The sequence below is a fragment of the Pleurodeles waltl genome, chromosome 2_1 (assembly GCF_031143425.1).
Source record: "Pleurodeles waltl isolate 20211129_DDA chromosome 2_1, aPleWal1.hap1.20221129, whole genome shotgun sequence".
NCBI classification, from domain to species: Eukaryota; Metazoa; Chordata; class Amphibia; order Caudata; family Salamandridae; genus Pleurodeles; species Pleurodeles waltl.
The window spans coordinates 729495875-729520478 of NC_090438.1; the positions used below are offsets into that span (position 1 = coordinate 729495875).

Consider the following 24604-nt stretch of genomic DNA (forward strand, 5'->3'; position numbering starts at 1 on the left):
CGGCCTACCACAACAGTGTACAACGCCAGCGCAGTTACCTCATATCCTCTTGTCCCACATTACAGATCAGGCAGCCGCCATTTCAGGGGGCCACATGGCATTATTTTTAAATACGTCACACATATCTAGGCCTTGCATACACATTAAGACAGGGACATAGCGGATTGAAAAATGTGTGCAATAAAGTTGTGTTTTCGTACCTCAGTGTTGGCAGACCCTCTGCTCGCTGTTCTCCTCCATAGAGCACATCCGCTGGGGCAGGTGAGGAGATGGCGGCATCCTCCGGTGTACAGACCACTGGTGGACCTGTCGACAATGGAAGAGCGACATGTAATTGTCACCTACAGACTGGATCGTGCCACAATCCAGGAACTGTGTGCCCAGTTGGAGCCGGACCTGATGTCAGCTATCCACTATCCCACAGGTATCCCCCCTCTAGTGCAGGTGCTGTCAGTTCCTGGCAAGTGGGTCTTTTCAGACAACAGTGGCCATAGCATCAGGGATGTCCCAGCCTATGTTCTCCAACGTGTTGTCCAGATTGTTGTCTGCCCTGCTGAAACACATGCGCAGCTACATCGTTTTCCCTCAGGTGGAGGATTTCCCTACAGTGAAAGGTGACTTCTATGCCCTGGGACATATCCCCAACATCATTGGTGCCATTGTGAACAGGTGTACAGAAACCGGAAGAGTTACCATTCTATGAATGTGCAGATGGTGTGTTTGGCCGACCAATACATCTCCCATGTGAATGCCAAGTTTCCAGGCTCAGTGCATGACGCCTACATTCTGAGGAATAGCAGCATCCCTTATGTGATGGGGCAACTCCAGAGGCACCGTGTGTGGCTATTAGGTGAGGACATGGACCCTATACAGCGTGACTAAGTGTCTGGGGTTGTCCCTAAGGGTTAGTGTGTTTCTAACAGTTGTCCCTCGACATTTGCAGGTGACTCTGGCTACCCCAACCTGTCATGGCTACTGACCACGTGAGAAATGCCAGGACAAGGGCAGAGGAACGCTACAATGAGGCCCATGGGCGAACTAGGAGGGTTATAGAGAGGACCTTCGGCCTCCTGAAGGTCAGGTTCAGGAGCCTCCATATGACAGGTGGTTCCGTATTCTACTCACCAAAGAAAGTGTGCCAGATCATCGTGGCCTGCTGTATGCTTCACAACTTGGCTTTGCGACAACAGGTGCCTTTTCTGCAGGAGGATGGTCCAGATGATCCAGATGGAGGTCTTGTGGCAGCTGTGGAGCCTGTGGACAGTGAAGACGAGGAACCAGAAGAAGAGGATATCAACAACAGAAACACTGTGATTCATCAATACTTCCAGTGAGACACAGGTAAGAAGACATCACCACCTCCTACATCTGATCAAATTGTAAGACCTATCATCTGTCTGTCACTTTCACCCAGTGTATGGACCCTGAGTTGTCACTTTCCCTTTCGATTTCACAGATGTGGGTCCCACTGTGTGACATCTGCTTTGTTTCCTCATGGACTAGAGCTGTGTGGCATAGGTATGTTGACAATACAATGGATATTGCATTTTTCCTCAGTTATTGCAAATACACATTTTCGAAAGCACAGACTGACTCCAGATAGTTTTGTGATTTAAGGGTGTTTATTTAAGTGCTAAATAGTGGAGGGGGTTGTAAAATGGCCAGGGGTGATGGTGGAGGAATGTCCATGGCAGAGCCCAGTCTATTAGTCTCGCAGGTGCATTGTCCAAAGGGGCATAGGAAGTGAAGTGGAGTGGGGCAGTTGATGGATGGACAGGGTGACAAAGTGGGACAAAAGGATCACAATCGGGGTGGTCTCATTTCTTGGCGGGGGTCTTGGCATTGTTCTCTGTCTTTGTCCTGGATCTCAGGGACCGCTTGCGGGGTGGTTCTCCACCTGCAGGGGGTGGGGTGCTGGTGTCGTGGTCCTGTGGCGGTGCCTCCTGTCCACTGGCGCGGCGGAGGTGGTGGGCAGTTCATCGACCAGGCTAGTGTCAGGGGCCCCTTGTTGTGCCACAGTGTCCCTCCTGGTGTTCACGAGTTCCTTCAGCACCCCTACAATGGTGCCCAGAGTGGTATTGATGGTTTTGAGTTCCTCCCTGAACCCCAAATACTGTTCCTCCTGCAGCCGCTAGGTCTCCTGAAACTTGGCCAGTATCGTTGCCATCGTCTCCTGGGAATGGTGGTAGGCTCCCATGATGTTGGAGAGGGCCTTGTGGAGAGTGGGTTCCCTGGGCCTGTCATCCCCCTGTTGCACAGCAGTCCTCCCAGTTCCCCTGTGTTCCTGGGCCTCTGTCCCCTGAACCGTGTGCCCACTGCCACTGCCCCCAGGTCCCTGCTGTTCTTGGGGTGGTGGGTTAGCCTGGGTTCCCTGTAGTGGTGGACACACTGCTGCTTGACGTATCCTGGGGACAGAGGTATGGGCCGCTGGGTGGGTGCTGTGCTGGTGTTTCCAGAGAGGGGAGGTTCTGTTGTGGCTTGTGCCAGTGTGAGGGGAACCGACTGTCCCGAGGTCCCAGATGGGCCAGGCTGGTCATCTAGATCCAGTAGGACAGAGCTGCTGTCATCACTGTGGGCCTCTTCTGTGGGGGGAGTGGACATGTCTGGAACCTCCTCTCCGGTGACGTTGGGTAGGGGTCCTGCAGGGGTGTAAAGGCGTAATTATTACATCTGTGTGTGCCATGGTGTGCAATGGGTGGGTGACCCTGTACCCCAGTGCTTGCATTCCTGTGTAGGACCTTGTGTGATAATTGTTTAGGGGTGTGTGTGGGTATGTGCAGTGGCCATGCATTGGTGATGGGTGTCCATGCTTTGGTGTTGCATGCAGGGCTTGGTGTTGGGATGGGTGGGTTGTGATAGTGGGACATACGTGAGGAGTTGGAGTGATGGGGGTGAGGGTGGGGGTATGTGACAGCATGCAGGTAGGGTGGGGGATGAAGTAGTGAAAGATTGGACTTACCAGAGTCCATTCCTCCAGCTACTCCTGCGAGGCCCTCAGGATGCAGTATAGCCAAGACCTGCTCCTCCCATGTTGTTAGTTGTGGGGGAGGAGGTGGGGGTCCGCCCCCAGTCCTCTGAACCGCGATGTGGTGTCTTGAGACCACGGAACGTACCTTCCCCCGTAGCTCGTTCCACCTCTTCCTGATGTCATCCCTAGTTCTTGGGTGCTGTTCCACTGCGTTGACCCTGTCAACGATTCTGCGCCATAGCTCCATCTTCCTAGCTATGGTGGTGTGCTGCACCTGTGATCCGAATAGCTGAGGCTCTACCCGGATGATTTCCTCCACCATGACCATGAGCTCCTCCTCAGAAAACCTAGGGTGTCTTTGCGGTGCCATGGGGTGGTGTGGGTGATGTGTGAGGTGGTGTGTGTTGTGATGTGTGGGGTGATGTTTAGGGGTGTGTGGTGTTTTGTGCGTGGATGTGTATGTGTGATGGTGTTGTGTGCCTCTGTATGGTGGGGTTGTCTTTGCTGTGTTTTCTCTCTGGCCTTCGTCTAAATTTGTGGTCGTAAGGGTTTGTGGGTGATGTGGGTGTGTGTTTTATATTGTATTGAGTGTGTGGGTGTGGTGTGTGTATGTGTATTAGGTGTGTGTATTTGGAATTGTCCAATGTGGTAGTGTTTTGTAAATGTGTGTGTATTTTGAGCGCGGCGGTGTGTACCGCCAATGGAATACCGCGGTTGAAAGACCGCCGCGTGGATTCGTGGGTCGTGATAGTGTGGGTGTATTCCTGTTGGCGTGATGGTGGAGGTTTTGTTATCGCCAGTTTATCACTGACCTCTGGTGTGGCGGACTTGTGTGGGTGTCTGGATTTTGGCGGATTCCGAGCTGTGGGTCATAATAGCTGTGGCGGAATTCCGCGGCAGTGTGTTGGCGGGCTTCTGCACGGCGGTAAGCAGCATTTATGGCCAATGTTGTAATGACCCCCTTTATATCATTTTTACAGTGATATTCTAACATATACTTATTGATTCTTGATAGTTTTTTACCTGCATCTTGCCAGATAAATAGTATATATTTTTCTAAACACTGTGTGGTGTATTTTTGTGGTGTTCTACTGTGTTATTGCATGATCTATTGCAAAATACTTTACACATTGCCTTCCAGGTTAAGCCTGACTGCTAAGTGCCAAGTTACCAGAGGGTGGGCACAGGATAATTTGGATTGTGTGTGGCTTACCCTGACTAGAGTGAGGGTCCTTGCTTGGACAAGGGGTAACCTGACTGCCAACCAAAGACCCGATTTCTAACAAATGGGCACTGGTGAGTAATAACATGCTGACTATTAATGTTGGCATCTCACTCCTGAGCCTCTATGACACTGTGCCACAGGAGGCAGTAAGTGGCAGTACTAGCATACTCTTCCAATATGTCCCTGTCTTGCCTCAACATGTCAACATGTCCACAGGCACAACAGTCCCAGCAGCAGGTACAGATACTGCACCAAATGTCCTGGCTGGTAGTACTGCTGCACTCGAAACTGCAAAAGTGGAAGGTCCTGCAGAGTCCACCTGCCTTGCCACTTATAAACATCCTGCAGCCATATCCTCAAGGTCTTGTTCCTTCCTCCCTTGTGCACATGCCCCATCTTGTGGAGTGCATAGACATGGGGTGTTTTTCATGACAGTGGTCACAAAAGATCATTACTCTTTTGTTCCTTGGTAAATCACTTTCTGGAAAAGGCTGTATGTTACCAGGGGAGCAGCTACTTTTTCTGCACACAATTATCATTATAACTCACCAGAGTAACATACAAAGCCAGGCCAGGCACTGTGTCGAACCCCATGCTGTCCCTGGTGATGGGCAGCATACTTTATGTTATTAAAAAAAACCTCATGAAAAACAACTGTCAAAATGGCTTTATAGTTAGGTGGAAATGAAGTGTTAAACATACATATTTAAACTAACAAAACAACTAACAATCACTAGTTAAGATATATCAAGTAACTATAACTCGTGCCCTAAAGTAACTATAAATCTAATTACCTTACATATTACAACACTCATGACATTTCTATGATATCATTGATATCATCACTGTAACATTTGAAATGACATAATTGAAGACAACACTGTATATGGCAGAGGTGCGAGCTAAATTTACTCTAGGGCATGATTTGGTGAAAAACCTAGCTATAATGTCACTTTCAACTTTATTTTTTTCAGAGAACATACATATGTATATAGATAGATAGATAGATAGATAGGTGGATAGATATGTGTGTGTGTGTATGTTTGTGTGTGAATGTATATATATATATATATTCACTAAAAAACAAAGGTTACAGAGACATTATAGTTTTATAGTTAGGTTCACATTTTCCACACACAAAACCATAAAAATTCAGCTGCTATAGTTAGAGTTATTTAAAGTAACTATAACTCGTGCCCTAAGGTAGCTATAACTCGTGCCCTCGCCATGCAGTTTTCTTATCAATATTTTTGCTGCAAATGTTACAGTGATATTATCAATGATGTCAGAGAAGATGTCATGAGTGATGAATATCTAGGGTAATTAGCAGTACATAGCAAGGGTGCAAGTTATAGTTACCTTAGGGCACGAGTCACTGAGGGCAGGAGGAATGGGGTAGAGACATTGACTCATTGGCCTGCATTCAACTCCACCGCCCCCCACCCAGTGCATTGCAATGGGCATTTTTATTTTAATGATTACAAAAACCCTAGAAATTCACTAAACAAAACAAAGGTTACAGAGATGTCATAGTTAGGAAATAGAATTTAAAAAGACCTTCCCTGTAACCTTTGTTTTTTTAGTGAATATACATATATATATGTATATATATATATATATATATATATAGAGAGAGAGAGAGAGAGAGAGAGAGAGAGAGAGAGAGACACACAGTTACCTATACATACCATGTGTGGTAAATGGACCTACAGTAAATGCATACATGGTAAAGTCATCTGCTTCATAAAGGATATGTGGTACAGGCAGGCGTGGAAAAGACTGCGTGGTAAAGGGGATGATTCTCGTGTGAGCTAGCAGAAAAAAAGCACCCCGAAGAATTACTTTGCAGTAGGCCCGGGAACTCAAGCTGTGTAATCTGTGATTGCACCCCGGCGGGTGGGTTGTCACTTGGATCCTAACTGCACTGTTTAAAATGTTTCCCCAAGGAATGCACTAACTAAGCTCTATCTCCGGAGCAGCGCACGTTAGCCTGTGTTTCCCACGCCATTTTGTCCAAATGTCATATTGCGATTGCTAAGTAAACATATACACATAAATAACTACATAAGTATAAATAAATGCGACTGTTGCATGGGTAAAGAAGCAGTTACTCATTTGCATGAACACATGCCCCTGTTCAAATTATGTGAAATGCCCTCTTTTAATTGTAGGAGACGAACTCTGCATTTGCACAGTCTATAGTCCCTTTTGTAACACCTGAGAAGCCCTAGAGACAACAAAAACTGGTGCAAAAGCCTTTTGTGTAACATTGTTTGGTGAGTTGTTAACACTGAAGAGAAAAAAAATAGAAATCGACGTGAAGCTTAAGCATCAGTGCCAGAAAATACATGCCTGTACCGGCTGTCTACTATATTATTACGAGATTCAGGTAAGCAGGATGCTGTATGCTTTTCCTTTTAAAAATCATTTGTTGTCTTTTGACAATTCCTTCATTTATCAGTCGGAAAATTAATATAAGAGTCCAGTCGTAGATTTAACAGTCTTTTCTAGATCAGTGGTTCCCAACCTTTTGACTTCTGTGGACCACCACTTTATCATTACTGGAACCCGGGGACCCCCTCTGAATCATTATTGAAACCTGGGGACCCCCACTGAGTCATTACTGAAAGATAGGAACCTAATCTGTTAATATTATTTAATTTTCTGAGCAGTCGCAGACCCCCTGAGGAGGCTTTGCGGACCCCCAGGGGTCCCCGGACCACAGGTTGGGAACCACTGTTCTAGATAATACAGACGTCCCTAACTTATACGGATATATTGAAGCTATATTAACAGCATAATAAAGAGGCGGCTGGATAGTTATTTAGGAAACATAAAAATACCCCCTATTCATAGACATGTTTATTGGGGTGGAAGCAGAACCAAAAGTTATATTTGTTAAGGTCAAGTATCCCCTAAATAAAAACCTAAATCATTTATAAATTTGAAAATAAGTCTACCTTTTGAAGCAGCTTGCAAACAGGAAAGTCTTCAATGCAAGCAGAAAGCACGTAAACTCTCTCTGTATTAAATTGAAAAGAGATTATTAGTGGGATAATGGGGTATTAGTCATCATTAAATAAATCATACACAGGCCCTAGACAAATGGAAGAAAAAGAGAGGCATGAAAAACAGAACACAGAAAAAGAGAGTGAGGTAGAAAAAGAGAAGAGAGATCGAGAGAAAGAGAGAGAATGATTACAACAAAGGGAGGGTAAAACATTACCTGGGATTAATAAAATTGTATCTGCATTTTTTAAGATGGTAAAGTCATTTCAACAAAATGTAAAATCAAACTGTTGAGTGGAGTGACATTACACTTATATATACCTCTGGTGAAGACCAGTGGTGTGCCCTAGTTTATTTGGTTGTTGAAGATTGACTTGAAATTCCTAGGGCACGATTCACAAAGGTAAACTTAGACTTTTGTTCTAAGTTTAGACCAAAAGTCTAAATTTACAACTTTTTGGTATTAACAAAGGTAAGTTATGAGTAATAGCTTTACGTCCGCACTCAGGGTTGGATCATCTGCACTCTGGATAGGTCATCCGATCTTGGGCCAGAATCATTGTAATACATGCACCTGCACATTATTAATGCCACCTGCAACTCTGCACCAAAAAAACAGATAAAAGCAGCCCAAAAGCAAAGTTTGGGTTATCCACAACAACACAGCGCCTGTCTGCTCTGCATCTACAAAAGTCAGGCCACCTACAAGGAGGAAGAAGAACTACACAGTGGAGGAGAGCACTGTGATCCTCCAATACATCATCAGGAACTACAAGAGACTGTATGGTATCCGACCCTAGAGCAGCAGTTCCGCAGAGAAGGCAGCCCTATGGCAGCGGTTGGCCACGGCCGTCACTACATTGAGGAGGACATACGGACAGTGAATGACATTGAAAAGAAGTTGCAGGATTAGAAGAGAAGGGTGAAAGAGATCTACACCAGGATTGAGGTGGCAAGAGCTTGTCCTGGTGTATCAACTGGAGCACTCCTCCAACTCACCCCACTTGAGAGGGACGTATTTTCCCTCATTGGACCCCTACCTGCTCCATGGGCTGCCTGTGAGTGATGACCTCTATGTGGTGCCAGGTAATATGTGATGATACTAAAAATGACACCAAATAAGCAATGTGAGTGATACTCCACAAACGTGATCATGAATACTGCCCCAATTGTGTGCAATCTGCATGGTGAGTCAGACTCTCATGTAGCTCAGTTGGTCCATTGCACTATAAGTTCCAGAATCGTTTGTGAGGGAAATTGCAATTTTAAATTCCCCAGTCCCAAACAGTGGCCCAATACTGCTGCCTCACCCACGTGATACTGGTAAAAGGCAATAGCTAATGTCCTTCATTCACTTACCACTGCAGGTGGCATGTAGATGCAATCGTTTATGAATGTGACAGGTTGCACATATTCAAATAACTTGGTTGTGTATGATGACCTCTCTCCTTTGTTGACACATACAGCCAGAGTGCAGTCACACACTGGAGCAGAAGCCCCTGCACCATCAGGGAGGCAACGCCACGGACCACATCAACTCATACCATCCGCACAAATTGGTGAGTAAATATGGCCAGGAGATGGCAATGACTTCTGCTTTGTGATCAGTCACCTCATAGGTATATAACATGGAATCTATAAATAGTTAATTCTGTATATCACATGTCAACTAGAATGTAAACTGAAAACACACATATCATTGTAGGCCCTGTGATGTTGTACAGAAGGACCCAGCCTGCCGTGACCTCTGCAACATGTATAAGTGTGACATCTGGTCAGGTACAACACACTGGGCGGATGCCAGACACTGGTATGGATACATAAAAATAACTATACCAAATGCTCCTTCTCCTAAATTGTGGTTCAAATGTCAGCAGCATGTGTTGTGTGTCTAATATCACTGTTGTCACTCATCTCCATATGCTCACATATGGTTCATAAGTGTATACCACATCCTAACATGTTGGCCAATGTAAGCTCAACTCAAAATGTATGCAGGGAGAACCTCCCTAAGGGTTCAATTGGCCCTCATGTAGGTGGATTTTGAGTAGGTCAGCACAGAAAGTCTACATGCTACAAGTCACTATTACTCACTTCAGGAGGTGTTAGTGCTTCCCCAGGCGTACATGGTTCTGTCACTCTGGGAAGTGTCACAATCAATAGTTGTTGTGTGGGAATAACACCCCCCTTCACGGAATGCCACTCAGGTGCAATGTAAGGCAGCACTGTGATGTGTCCAGCCTTGGCACATTCCAAAGCTAGGAGGCCATTCCAAATCATGCAGTGGCTTGCTGTGGCCTCATAGACATGATGTACTAGTGTGCGTAGCTGGAGTTGTACAAAGAGTGATAATCCAGGGCCTTGAGGGGGCTCATAGATATGTCCACAAGTCTCTCAGAGAGGAGTAGTTACAACTTGTTTGTGAGTCCATGACATGGATAATTGCTGACAAGTTCCCAGTAACAAATAGCTAAAGTAATGATGTGAATGAGGGGTGCGCTGATACAAGCAGGCTTGTGTTTGCGGAATGGGGTTGTGGCTGGCAAGGTGGGTGTAGAAGAGCTGAAGCCCATCTAGTGGGTGAACTGCACAACATGAAACTAGTAAAGGTGGGGATCAGCCCAGCTTCTCCACTTGACCAAATTGTGTGATCCCAGACCAATTAATATTTTACTTTGCCTCCCCTTCCCCATAATCAAAATGAGTAAAACTAGAAATACATGACTTCAGGATGTGTGCTGTACATAACCGTATCCAGTGTCAGATAAAATAGACCATGATGTTGTTTACGTACATTGGAACACAGGCCAGAAAGAGTGCAGAGGAGAAATGGCTGACCTCACAGTCCACAATGGGCAATGTTATCCTGCCTGGGGGAGGGAGAGGGGACTAGAATGAATGTTACCCATTCCTTGGTTGATAATTGTGTATATCAAACATCTACCCTGCAATGCACTGACACAATCTGATGTGCAAAGATGAACCAGCTCTGCATGTTTTGGAATATTTATTTACAAATTAGCAGATACCACATCATACGTAGGATGCATGATGCCCCTAAAAAATTAAGGTGTGTCCAAAGGTAGGAAGTGAAGGACACCTTAGTTGTTTCTGTACTGTAGCTCTCAGTAACCCCCAAATATATGTTTGCCTGTAAGCATGATACCTGGTTGATATGAGGGCAGCCTGTAACTTGTAGATCACTGGTTTATGCCTCTGACATGCAGAATCATCACCATCATTCTTTGCACTTAGTTACGGATATGAATGTTATATCACAGCTGCTGTCAGGACTACTTCAGCAATACGGATGACACCATCCAGGGGGTTAAGGAGGCATCCTGGCTGCAGCAGTCAAAACCACTGCCATCCATCTGTCAGGTAAGCATGCCATACAGTGTTGTAGACTATTGATATTCTACCCATGTACAATAACCAAATCCTTGTGGAAGGGGATGACAGGATATTGCCACTTTAGCATTACATCTGAAGTTGGTGTGTAAAATGTACCCAACATAATCAGTGATGTGTGTGTTCAGTGTGAATTTTCACATATCCATCATGCAGGACATTAACTATGGTGTCACCTCTTTTACAAGCTGCTGGATCAAGGACCATATCTTCTGCAACACACTCAAGGAGCCCAGTCCAGGAGCTGACATCAAGGGGGACCTCAATGCCACACAGAGCTGTGGTTGGAACTGGTGAGTTTGCTTTTGCATTTCACATCTGCATTGAACACCTCAATGCCACAGTGTGAGGTATCATATGTGGGTGCACACAAACCAGGTCACATGTGGAACATCTTTTAAAGTGAAGATAATTTGACTCAATCCCTGTGTTGCACCGCCTATTGTTGTATGGCAAATTAAGGAAAATACTTAGCCTGTTGCAACCTCTGTCTTACAGGTGGTGAGGACGATAACTGGAGTCTGAAGGAAGGACCATCTATCAGTGACAGGCACTGGGCAATCCGAGGGGAGAACCCACTCCTCTTCCCAGCTGCCTTGTCAGCTGTCAGAAATGCACATGAGAAGGAGGAGAAGGAGGAGGAAGTAGAGGAGGGGGAAGATCAGGGCCTGATTCCAACGGATGTAGAGGCCGATCCCCTGAGCACTACTGTTGACCAACGCAGCATACTATCAAAGCCTACATCTGCTCTCTGCTCTGGTCAGCATGGTTCATCTTCCTACATCTGCAATGAGTGCCCAGTCCTCACACACCACAAAACGACCATCACCTCCTCACAGCCCTCACATCTGGGTCAGACGTGTTGGTTCCCCTACACACATCTACTCTGGCAGTGTCTCCCAGGCCTTCTTTCCAACATTTGAGGTAGATGACAGACCGGTGAGGAACAGATAGTCCCTAGGCAAACATCTCCTCCTCACAACCTCCCACTTGCCCCTCTGCACTGCTGGTGGACCTGCTGGTCACATCTCCTCTTCACAACCTCCCACTTGCCACCCCCACCCTGCTGGTGGACCTGCCGGTCGCATCCAAGGCCATCCCAGGTGGAGAGGGCTGGCAGATATTAATGGTAGAGAGTAGGATGAGGATTTCTTCCAACAGCAGTCAGATGTGAGAAATGACATTTGTGGCCCAAAAGCTACACTGACATTTCTGCCTCACTACAGGGCATGCGCCAACTCCCACAGTTGGTGCACAGAATGACCCAGGTGTTGGAGATGACGGATACATCCTGGAAAGTCATAGGGAAGAGGCTGAATGACATCAAGGGCATACAGAAGCAACAGTGTGCAAGACACCATGCATTGGCTAGGAAGAAGATGGAGGGGATACTCAAAATGATACCAAATCAGCCTTCACAGTCAATGCACGGAGGTCACCACCACACCCCAGTCCCCAGCTCAGGACACCTGCATAGGGTCACCATCAATCTACGAAGGAAAGACTCCACTTGTACACGCCCCCCAATACACAGTCACGTCCTTCCCCTATGCATGCACCACCCCTGAACAAAAACCACCAACCCCTGTCCAGGATGGCCCCCATACAGGAACCACCCCCCAGTCCAGGTACCACCACCCCCTGTCCAGGATGCAGCTCCCCCTGCACAGGAGCCACCATCCCCTGTCCAGTATGCACCCCACTGTACAGGAACCATCACCGCTGGCCACGATGCCCACCCTACCCTACCCCATCCTGTACAGGAACCACCACCCCACTGTCCAGGATGCACACCCCTGCACAGGAATCACACCCACCTGCACCCCTGAACCCCAGGAAAGGCCCACCCTCACAACGTTCCTCACCACCAAAAGGAGCAAAGGAGATCCCCCTTGAGCACTGTAAATATGTTTACAAAGGACAATGTAAATAAAAGACATATTCCACATTTAAACTGAGTGGAGTAATAGTTGATGATAGTCAATTGCTACATGTGGTTGCAGAACAGTCTGTGTACAAAGGTATCATGTTGACGGCATAGCTAAACCACTCCAGATGTATACTTCCATACTTCGATCCCAGAAAAATACAATGAACTACATGACACAGGGCATTTTCTTTTTTTATATGTATATGAATAGAATGAAAATAAAATAATACCGTCCATTGGGAATGGAGAAACAAAATCAAATAATGCTCTTATATATATATGAGCCACTGTTGTGGAGACGTGTGAATTTGTTTTTACTTTGGAATGTTGGTACCATTTTGTGTGAGACAGGTATCCAAAAGTCAGCCGTTACTCCAAGATACATGAAATAATACTTTACAATGATAAAAAATACACACAAAAAGCATGCATGATGCCACATCCCACACCTAAAATAACATCTTGACCCCACACTGGACATTGTCTGGCCCATCCCTTTGCCCTTGCACCCAGCAGTGATAATGCCCTCGGATCACCAGTCATGGTGTTGACATAGCATTTCTTCCTCCAAATACACAAGTGAGCCCGATTTCTCCAGTAGTGTTCAGAACATTCCCAGGATGCCCCCTGGTTTGTGCATCCAATGGGCTCCAATGAGACATTGGCCTTATGACTGCTCCAGCAATTGCTCAAAGTGTGTATATGGTGATATGAGACACATGATGGCACAGCTCAATCACTACTCACATCATAGTGACAGACACATCATGCAGCCCATACACTTACCAGGTCACTGCTGCTCCAACTCCTCCAGCTGGACATGGAGGGTCAGCCGGGCTGTCCTCAGGACTCTCCTTTATAGTGGCGTAAGTCTGGCCAGTGCATATGGGGCTGGGAGGACTGGCCCAACAGTTCCAGGTCCCTCAGTCGGGCCCAGCATTTCAGGTCCTCCCAGTGCTTGCGGCACGTCTTGGTCCGCCATTAGTACACGCTCACTGCACTGCAGCGCTGAGCAATGTCGGCCCAGAGTCAGGCCTGTGCTGCATTGCTCAGCTAGTCCTCGGGACCCCTAAAAAGCTGAGGGTAGTTGTCCCCCCACTAAAATGTCCAATGCCCATTCACTAAAGGGGGGTGCACTCTCATCAACTGCCTCAGCCATGTTGGGAGCATTTAGGATGCACAGAGCAGCAGGATGGCAGAGGATGCTATCTGTAGGTGGGGATGACTCAGAAGAACAATAAAATGGCTACCTGCAACTTCCTGTCATGAACTTTCTGCCTTGCATTTCCTCTGTGTCATTTCCTGTAGAAATTCATTGGGTTCCGGCCATTCTTCAGACTCTACGCCCTGAGTGAAGATTATACGCACTTGGAGCGTACTCTACATACTCAGAACGTAGACTCCTCATTTGAAGGGTAAAATCCATACGAGGGGTGGTAGGCAAGGTTAAATAAGTGTAACATATGCAAACAGGTTTAAAAAGGGCAGGACATTAAATGGAGAAATGGAAGAACGTATAGATACACACCACACTACATTAATGGCCAGCACAGTTTGGCCCTTTGTAGGCTGTAGTGTATCACAAAAGTATGTGCAGGTAGTGGTGTTCATCCCTGGATACATAGGGCCAGATTCACAAAGGGCCAGAGAGCCAGAGCAGGACTGGGAACCCATAGCAGTACAGTCAAGAATATCAGACCAGCCCCCACACAGACAGGAAACGCAAGTGTGTGGATTATGCAGGAGTGCTGCTTCATTACTGGGGGCACATATTGCGGAAATGGTTCTGACCCAACAAACACTGACAATACCAACTCCCTACAGGCTCCTGGGAAAACACCAAATTCCCCACCTAGCCAGTCTGGCCTTGCAAACAGCCTACGCATTAGTGGCAGAGGCCCCTCAGTAATTGCACTTGGGGAACAATGTACACAATGAGACTTTCAAGTGCAGGGCCCATTGTGAATCCGGCTTATATATGTGGTCTGCAATTTCCTAAAACAACAGCAGTGAGCAGCACTCCAAACCCCCTTCAACAATTGGAGAGGATGACATCCATTTAATGTTCAATCCCACCTCCAAGCAGGATCGTCGGCCATCCTGCTGTACTGTTGAACCCCTCATACAGCATGGCTGAAGGACCTGTGGAGATTCCACCCACACAGTCAGTAATACTGATATGGACATACTCACTGAGGGGGAGATTGATAGGTTGTCCCAACATTATGTGGGCACAGAGAAACAGATGCATGCTGCTGTCCACATTGGTAGCTGGGCCTCATTTCACACAAGACACACTTTCTCTGTCTGCACCTCGACAGAGCTTTAAAAAGGTGCAGAGCAGGAAAGTGTGCCCCAATAGATTGAATACAGGGCCCCCAGGGCAGATACACACTTTTGATGCCCTGGGGGTGGCACAGTCAAGTGGAAAAAGGAGCTTTATTAGAGCAGCCACTCCATGTAGCATTGTGCAGACGTCAACTCGGATACACATTTGAGGGGGATTAGTGATGTCCTTGCAGGCAAGAGCAGTGAGTGACTACAACTACCTGCAAAGGTATGTCTGTGGGGTCCGTAGGACCACCTGTCTTCTCTACAGGGGGCTTCCATCAGGGAATGCACTGACAGTGCCACAACATTTTATGTGGCACACTGTAAATGCACCTCCTGACAGCTTCTTTGACTCTGCACCGACATCTAATCTGTGACGTGGCTGCAGTGGCAAAGGGATCCCATCATTTACATGGGGCTATGCTCCCAACCTAATGAGTGGACACCCGCTGGTGCTAGTGCAGGCACTATATATACACCGGCAATATCCATAATGCAGGAAGGGCAGAACAAGTGTCTGCTGCCCTTTTGTACTACAGAAGTGTCTTGGGGGTGCACAGAGCGGGTGTACATTTGCGTTGCTTACCTGGCACTCTTTGTATAATATGGCCAATAGAGTTAATTCAATGAGTGCTGCATGGTAGGCCTGGAAGTACCTTTGGAGCAGGGTGTGTCTGTTAGGATAACATCACCTGCCCAGACAGTGGCAGCCATATGTCTCGCAAGGTACCTGTAGGGTTGAGAAGAGACAGTGACATGTCACCATAGGGGTACATGAGACCCTACATGTATGATGCATTCTTTATTACACACAATATTAAATTGCTCCACATCATGAATATGACCAGTAGGTTTTAGTATAATTCATGAGGAAGACCATTTGTGATCATGGGAGCCCTTCCAAATTTCCCAGGTCCATTCTTGATATGCTGATTTAGTCCAGATGATCATGATGTAGTCCGGGTCTTGTGGTCTCTGTCATTCCATAGTGAAACAGGAACAAAAGTCCCAGTCTCCACTATGATTAACCACAGGCCTGGAGTGACACATCCCATGAGAAGCTGCCAAACATGTTAGCTATGAGCATGTACTATCCAGGTCTCTCTACAGTGGTCAACTTGTTCCATGGTGTACAATTGTCATACATATGGCCACACTGCCACTGACACACACACACACACACACACACATCCTGTGTCACAAAGGGCCTCTGCCACACAGTTTTGTGTGTGACACCACACTTGGGGCAGGATCACTACACTGTGAACACTCATAGCAGCAATTTCCCCTTGTGTACAATGACACACCCTTTGATTTGACACCTTCACCCCAAGGGGAGAGGTCCTTTATGAAGCAGACCCCTATTCCTATTGTTACACTGTCCAAGGAGGTCTGACACATGCAAACATTTACTCCCCAGAGTCAATGAAGCCCTAAGAGATGTTGTCCATGCTAATCGCTGACATGCACATAACGCATTGCATGGTCCATCTTTTGACTCTTGGCAGCGACTGCTGTTTATAGGCATCATATATGGCTTGCAAAGTAGCCTCAGGATGGAATATATAGACAGAGTGTCAAAAGTCCAACTATCATCATTGATAATAGACTGCAAACCACATGAAGGCCATGACATAACATGTAACTCAGGTGAAGAAAATGTTAATCAGCTGGTCACGCACCTGCATACCCTGCCTCTGTACAATGGCCCAGTTGCCCGGATTCAGACCTAGATGACGGTCCAGAGGTATGTGTAAGGCATGATTTAATGCTATGTTGTGCAAAATGAACAGGCTACTATAATCTTACACATAACTTGGGGTGAGACATGCAGCACACCACCTGTATGGTCGAGACATCTGAATCTTGACTTCAGGAGACCAAAGGTTCGCTCAATGATGCCTTGTGTACGTCTGTGTGCCCTATTGTACCTCTGCTGAGGTTCAGTGGTTGCATGTATGTATGGTGTGAGGAGATGAGGGGAGAGTGCATAGGCACCATCACAGGAGGAGGGAAATGGAGTGATATTTGCAAATGTCCCTCTTGCATCAGTACACTACATGATGAATGAAATGGTACATACTGTTCCTTGGGGCATGTATGTGGCATGAGAATAAGTGTTATTTAATGGTTGTGCATCTTAAAAAAAACAATAATACATGTCATACTTGTGTGGTACATGGTACTTCATCAGTAGTCACATGTTGCCACTTCTCCTGCTACCATCCACCGGGCAAGAGGTGATCTGCGGAATGCATAGCTATCATGGGCACTCGCTGGGAACACCGCATGCATGTCAATAAAGCTACCACTGGCATCACAGACACCCTGCACGTTGATGGAGTGGCAGCTGTGTCTCTTGTAGAAGATGTTTGCATTGCGGTGAGGTGTCTGAAGAGCCACATGAGTGCAATCAATTGCACACAGCACACGTGCAAAGTGGGACCTGAGGTAGAAATCCCTAGCTACCCTCTGCTTTCTGGCCAGTGTATAAGGCATTCGTATGTGGTGATGTGCTCTCCTACTGATGCAGCTCAGTACCTGACGCAGGCATTGGGACTGGGTTGTCTGAGCGATGCCCAAAAGTTCACCAGAGACCCTCTGGAACGACCCCTTGGCAAACAAATGGAGAGCTGCTAGGATCTTGACATAGGCTGGGATGGCGTGGGAGCAGCAGGTCACAGAGTCAAGATCCTGCTCCCACTCACAAACCATCACCAAGATGACATCAGGGGAAAAAGTATCAGGCAAAGACATCTTGGCTGGACATGCCAAAAGGGTTGATCCTTTGTCTGAAGATCCTCTTTATTCTCCTCCTCCAAGGGCCAAACCAAAAAACACATTCAGTGTCATGTTAAAAGGTCTGAAAATAGTTTGTTTGTTGCAGTTCTGGTTTTGTGTGTGCAGCAAGGTGGGAATTGGGTGGGAAGGAGGAGTTTCAACAGGAGCTGGATGGGGGATGGTAGGCACTGACACAGGTGTGTCAGTATGAAGAGTTACTTCCTCCGGCCAGAATGCGGATGATCTGCTCTGAGTGCGGATGTAAAGATACTACTCATAACTTATCTTTGCGAATACCAAAAAGTCGTAAACTTAGACTTTTTGTCTAAACTTAGACCAAAAGTCTAAGTTCATCTTTGTGAATTGGGCCCCCATTTTTTCAATGTCCGGCTTGATATGGCAGTAGTCTTCAAGATATACTGTTAACCAAAGATTCAAAATATAAATCGAGTGGACTTTTGCTGTACCCACAGGAGTATGACTCTCTCACCTCATGCTACTGGTTAGATGTTGTACCACTCTGTTTTTCAGGTAGTTTCCAATGGCTAGCATGAGCGGCTATTTTACATCTGAAAAGTACACTCAATCATAAGCGATTTGTCAAATTCAATTCTTTATTTCCTATATGCATTATTAACAGAAAACAATGCTTTTTGGTACTGTTTTCCCAGCCTTGGTAAAGCCAATAATGTGATAAACAGCATGTGGTTGAGGGGAGATAATTCACCCACACAAAGACGTTTGTTAACAGTTTGTTAGTCTCTTGTTTTCTCTGGAAGTGTGCTACATTTAATATAGTCGTGTCTTGACTTTTTTTTTTTTAAGGAAGTGGTTATTTCACAGAGAGTCACCCATTTAGTGCACATACTACATTGACTCACAGCTGTAAGTGTTCACCTCATAAACACTGATTGCTTTTCATTTCACTCTCCCCTTCTTCTCCCTCAGGACCTCTGTTTTCTGATGGATATTGTCCTCTGAATCCTTGAATCCTGGTACCACCACTGAGCCACTAACGTGATGACAGGGGAGCCACACCTTAAAAATCTTTGCATCCTCTCGCTAAATGTTAATGGTATATCACAGTACATTAAGCAGAAAAAAAATTCCTAGCCACTAAGGCCCATATTTATACTTTTTTAGCGCTGCATTTGCACCCCTTTTTGAAGCAAAAGCGGCGCAAACTTACAAAATACAATTGTATTTTGTAAGTTTGCGCCGCTTCTGCGTAAAAAAATGAGGCAAATGCAGCGCTAAAAAAGTATAAATATGGGCCTAAGTCTCCACTCCCTAGACAAGCCCTTCTTCAGGAGATACAACTCTCACACACTGAATCAGATAAAGTGAGAAGGGACTGAGTTAGTAAGGTAATAAGTAGAAATATTATAAAAAGAAATGATCCATTTATTCGACAGTCCCTTCCCCTTCCTCGCCAAAGAAATGTGGTGTGGCGATCTTGCTTAGAAAGTCTCTACAACACACAGTATGTAAAACATGGACCGACCTGATAGGTAAATATGTTTTTGCTAGGATGACAACCGGAGACATTATTACTTTGATAGTTGATTCCATTTATGCTCCAAACTCCAGCAGGGCGGCCTTTTTCTCAAATTTCTCAAGACTACTGACAGATTTAGGGTGATACCCTAATCAAAATTAGTGATGGGTGCTGACTGGAACTTGGCATAGGATCTGCACATTGATAGGTCTGCTCCACTTGACAAAGCACATTTTTCAGACACAATAGATTTGGGAGACCTGCTTAGAGACCCTGGACTGGTAGACCCCTGGCATGTGCAGCACCAGAGAGAGAAGAAATATACCTTCCTTTCTTCTGTACATGGAACTTATTCCAGAATCAACTACTATCTTGTCAACCACCATGCACTGGCCTTAATGAGGGACTGCATAATTATCAAAGGTGGTATTTCCAACCATGCCTCAATGGCTTTGGAACTGGACTTAGGATATGTCACACCTACCATCAAACGCTGGCACCTCAATTCATCCAATTACAAATTGCCTAACAAGAAACAAAAACTAACAACACACTTAAACCATTATTTAGATGACAATGAACACTCGGTTGCTTCACCCCAGACCATTTGGGCGTCAGGGAAAGCTACCATATGTGAGGAATTGATGAGAGAGTTAGTCCTGAGTAAAAAGACTGTATAGGAGAAAGTTACAGCCTTAGACCTAAAAACGTCTACACTGACCAAACAATATACAGCCAAAACCACCTTTCAACTCCCCCAAAGGACTGAGCAAGCAAAATTTCACCCTAACATCCACTTTACTAGGGGGTGTGGCCTGACTGGCGATAATAGCTGACGCAAGGATGTTCCGCTCCGCTTAGGCCCGGCAGATATCCTGTTGGTACTACCCCATCTAGGGGGCTGGAGAGTGACACCGATTGCAGGGGAGGACAGGGGACATAATTAAGAAACCCGTGGTGTGGGTTCGAACTGCGCGGAGCGAGTCGTGAGTGAGCTGGGTGACTGGATGCTCCAACCGCGGCTGTTGAGGCAGCACCTGCGGTCAGCGCGTGCCAGGAGAGGCGGCTGTGCCACCACGGATCTATGCGGCTCGGAGGATTCGGAGGCGCCCCCAAAGTGAAGAAAGGGCAGTGGGGGGCCAAGCAATGGGGAAGTACTGGGGGACCAGGGCCCCACAAAGACACACTGAGGAAGCGAGATGGGCCCCTTGCTCATCAGAGCGGGGTACAACGACAGACCGTGAGGGGCGGTGAACGCCAGAAGAGAGGCCGGACTGGACCACCCTACACTCTTGGTGTACAGTACAGCACTAAGAGGGAACGCCTTTGGAGTGCTGGTTGATCGGACACGCTGTGGTGGTGAATGCTAGACACCAGGAGACTCCGGGAGTACAGTGTGCCCTTTGATTAGGACCCCCAGAGTCTGATAGGGCCCAGCTGGGGACCATATGGGCTTGGCACCAGATGAATCCATGCCACCGCTGCGATCCTGCACAGAGACACGTAGCACCCCCCGAGGGGCAACAGACAGGGCTACTGGCCTTAGTGGTGATAGGATGCAGCTGCACTCCCACACCCTTGGAGGACATATTGGTGAGAGTAAACCGCATACCAGGGACCGGCGACAACCCATCCCACGACATCGGGCCCTGTGCTGGCCAGCCTTGCATCAAGGGGTGGAAAGGTGACTTTGAATGAGGCCGTGGGGACCCCTACCAGACCCCCTTTGAATCTACCACTTGTCACACTGAATGACGACCAAAGGTCGGAACAGAGCTAAGTCACAGGGGCGGTGCCGAGCAAGTGACATGACCCAAGCAGACATGGCGAGCCCCGTTCCGCACTCTTTACAGGCCACACTGGACAAGAACCTGGGAGCCATAGAGAAATCCAAAACAACGCTCCAATGGGAAATTGTCCAGGTGTCAGCAGAATTGGGCCTTTTGACAGCAGACCACCAGAAGCTAGCAGACAGAGTTCAGCGCACTGAAACCACGCTCACGGAACTGACGCCAGCGCACCAGGAGATTAAAGCTACTGTCCTACAGTTGACCGACAGTATCCAAGGACTGGAACGACGAGCCAAAGATGCTGAAGGTTATAATCAAAGAAAAAACTTGCGAGTTATCGGTCTTCCAGAGGGCGTCAAGAGTACTGACATGGTAGCCTTCCTGGAGAAATGGCTGAGGTCAGAGGTTGCCCCGGAGCAACTCACTTCCTTCTTTGTGTTGGAAAGGGCACATCAGGTGCCGGCGAGGCCTCCTGCTCCGAGAAAGATGTTGACCTGACTTTGAGGCAGTATAGGGATTCCCGTACTTGCACATATCACATTCCCAGACTAGAGGGACTGTGGTCATCAGACACTTTACCTGTTTAGGGTAGATTAGTCATTATTCTAATCTCTTTTCCCTACACATCATTTTTTAATCATCACAGAAGTTTAATCTCCATTAAAATTGCTCTGTTGCTTTTTCCTCTAGTCATTTTTAACAGCACGTTTTTGTACCAATCCCACATTTCTACATTCACCAACTGGTAATTGTCTACACTAAAAGATCTCCCGCAAAGAGCCCCCATGCAGGGCCCGTCAGGCATTGCAGTGCCGGCCTGATGAGGAGCAAAGCCCTATGATGAAGCATGTCACCATCTGGTGAGTGAGGGCTCTTGTTCCGATTTGATCAGACTCACCGGAACCGTCTGATTCCTTCTCTTTCTCTTCTTTCCCCCTTTTTTGCATACTGTTGGGATTGAATTTTCTATCCCTGAGTGGAACTGTGTATTCCTTGTGTTATGATTTGGATGGGAGTACTATACACAGGACCAACTTCTCTTTTTCAAAACCTCCCGCAATCTTAGCCCTCCCTTTGGTTTTTGATTATTCTCACTTTTACACATGCCATTTGACGAACACCCCGGAGTTGTACTCCTCTAAGTGGACCTTGAGAAGGCGTTCGACTCATTAGGATGGGACTACCTAAGGGCAGTAATGATTCAAGTGGACTTGGGGGAGAAATGGGTGTATTGGGTAGAGCTACTGTATTGCCTCCTAATGACGAGGGTCCGAACTGGCAGAGTATCGGACGCCTATCTCATATTCCGAGGCACCAGGCAAGGATGCCCTCTCTCTCCCTTGTATTTCGCTCTGGCCATGGAGCCCCTAGCGGCTCTGTTACGAATGGAGGGACATGTTAGGGGATACAGAGGGGCTCTACGGACCATATTGTATCGCTCTATGCGGATGACCTACTAATTTACCTGCAGGATGGTACATAAGGGATACCTTGGGCGCTCTATTTGCTTGAGGAATTTGGTGGTCCATCTGGTCTCAGAGTGAATAGGAAAAAGACACATGTTTTTCCACTGACCGCGGGTATGAAACACCCCTCTTCCTGTCCTGGTGATATTACATGGTCCCCCCACACATTTACGTATCTGGGTGTACAAGTGTTCCATGATCTCAGAGACCTACGGGATGGCAACCTAGGTAAAACACTTCAGTCTTTGAGATCGTGCATGGCTTTTTGGCACTCTCTTAGGCTCTCTATGATGGCCCGAGTGTCATTATCCATAATGATTATGCTTCCCCGCCTCTTATGCTACTCCATTAACCTTCCAGTGAATATACCGGTGAGCTGATTTAGGGAGCTGAATGCGCTGCTCAGGGAACTCCACTGGGATGGGGGCTGACAGCGAACATCTCTCACCACCCTTCACCGCCCCACTGACGGAGGTGGATTGAGTGTACCAGATTTTGAATTATACTACTTGTCCTGCCAGCTTCAGTGGGTTGCTAGGTGGCTTACGGGTAAGTACCGACCTGATCAGATTACATCCCGGGGTGACATCAGAAGTGACCTATTGTTAGCACGGATGTTCAGCTCTCGGATCAACCTCCCAGCACGGAATGTCATACTGATTGTGGCTTTGTCCTGCTGGAGAAGGTGTCTTGAGACGCACGGGCGCGACTGTGGCCTACTCCCCTGAAATACAACTGACGGGGATACCACCTGACCGCACCCTATTGAGAAAACAGATGAGGACGTGGACCCAGGCAGGAGTGACGACCTTAGGAGACTGCTTCTGTGAAGGGGTCTTGTGCCAATTCACGGCACTAGTGGAGGAGAGCGGGGTCTCGGGGGGGGGGGGGGGCAATTTCTTCTATACCAGTTATTGACACATGACCTATGGTGAACGCAGAGCCAGAGATGCATAGAATACTCCAACTTTTATTGACAATTGGGGAGGACACCCACTTGATTGCTAGGCTTCACACAGCCCTTAACGAGGTTATACTGGAGTCCCTGCAAACACTAAGAGAGAAATGGGAGGGGACAATAGGCAAGGAGTTGACGGACACAGAGTGGCAGAAAGTGTTAGCATACCCTCATAGGGTATCACACAACACACGTCTCCATTTAATTGAATACAATTATGTACACAGAACATATCTTACCCCTCGCAGACTCCGGGTGATCTACGGTGGCAAACCCAGAGAATGTCCCAGGTCCAATGCTGTGGATTCAGATTTAGACCACATAATATAGGAGTGCCCTGAGATACAGAGGTGCTGGAGGGGAGTGCTGGAGTCTTTGGGGGGGTGCCCTTGATACGCAGTTGAACCTGGACCCTTCCTTCTGTCTTTTGGGATTACATGCTAGACCTGCCTCCAAAAGAGTTGGCAGCAGGTTCTTGGACCTAGCCCTGGTGTTGCTCAGGCATCGATAGATTGCTATGGTCTGGAAGTCCCCTACGGGCCTGGCCCTGGCAGATTAGAAATGGGATGTATCAACCTGGGCCCAGGCCGCACTACACGCATTACGCAGGGAGGAGGCCCGGGGGATGCGCACACGTCCTATTGCTCCATTGTGGACTGAGGTACTGGAGGCTTGGGAAACGCAGAGACAAGAGGAGGGTGGGGTCCTAGAGACTTATGAGGGCGCGCCTTGCTAGCGCTGGGCTATAGACCCACTCGATGGGGAGCGGAGATATGACAAAACACATGCCTTGCAACCAAGAAGTTGCGATATTCCAGTCACAAGAGATGGGGGAGCCAGGGGCCACTGCTCTGACGCCAATTCACATGTACTGTATCCACCGATTCAGCTGGGATGGTGATTGGGACTGCCATTCCTTTACTGGCACTGAGGAGAGACCATGGTAGGGACACTGACCTACCAAATTAGATAGTTTAGATACCCTTGAATACCGCAGCCATACCACAGCACTGAAATGTCTTACCAGTGTTAGTTAAAAGCGTTAATAGTTTAAATGGTAACAGCAATGATGATAACAAATGACCTCTGGTCTGAGCAGGAGAGGGGTTGCAAGGCTATGCAACTGCAAATCTAGGCACTGTATACCACAATAATACACAGAAGAGTCATGACTTAATTATGTTACCGATTGAGAACCAGCTTTACTGTACACATTTGCATATATGTCATGCACCAA

The 24604-nt window shown here is 47.1% G+C and overlaps 1 long non-coding RNA gene across 1 annotated transcript in view; it reads right to left on the bottom strand.

Moving 5' to 3' along the window:
• LOC138259132 (uncharacterized) overlaps positions 1–7217 on the bottom strand; it is a 92703-nt gene extending 85486 nt beyond the window's left edge. Inside the window, exon 1 of the long non-coding RNA XR_011198646.1 lies at positions 7154–7217. This is a non-coding gene — a long non-coding RNA (uncharacterized lncRNA). The remainder of the gene's footprint in view (positions 1–7153) is intronic.
• Positions 7218–24604: the final 17387 nt, after the last annotated feature.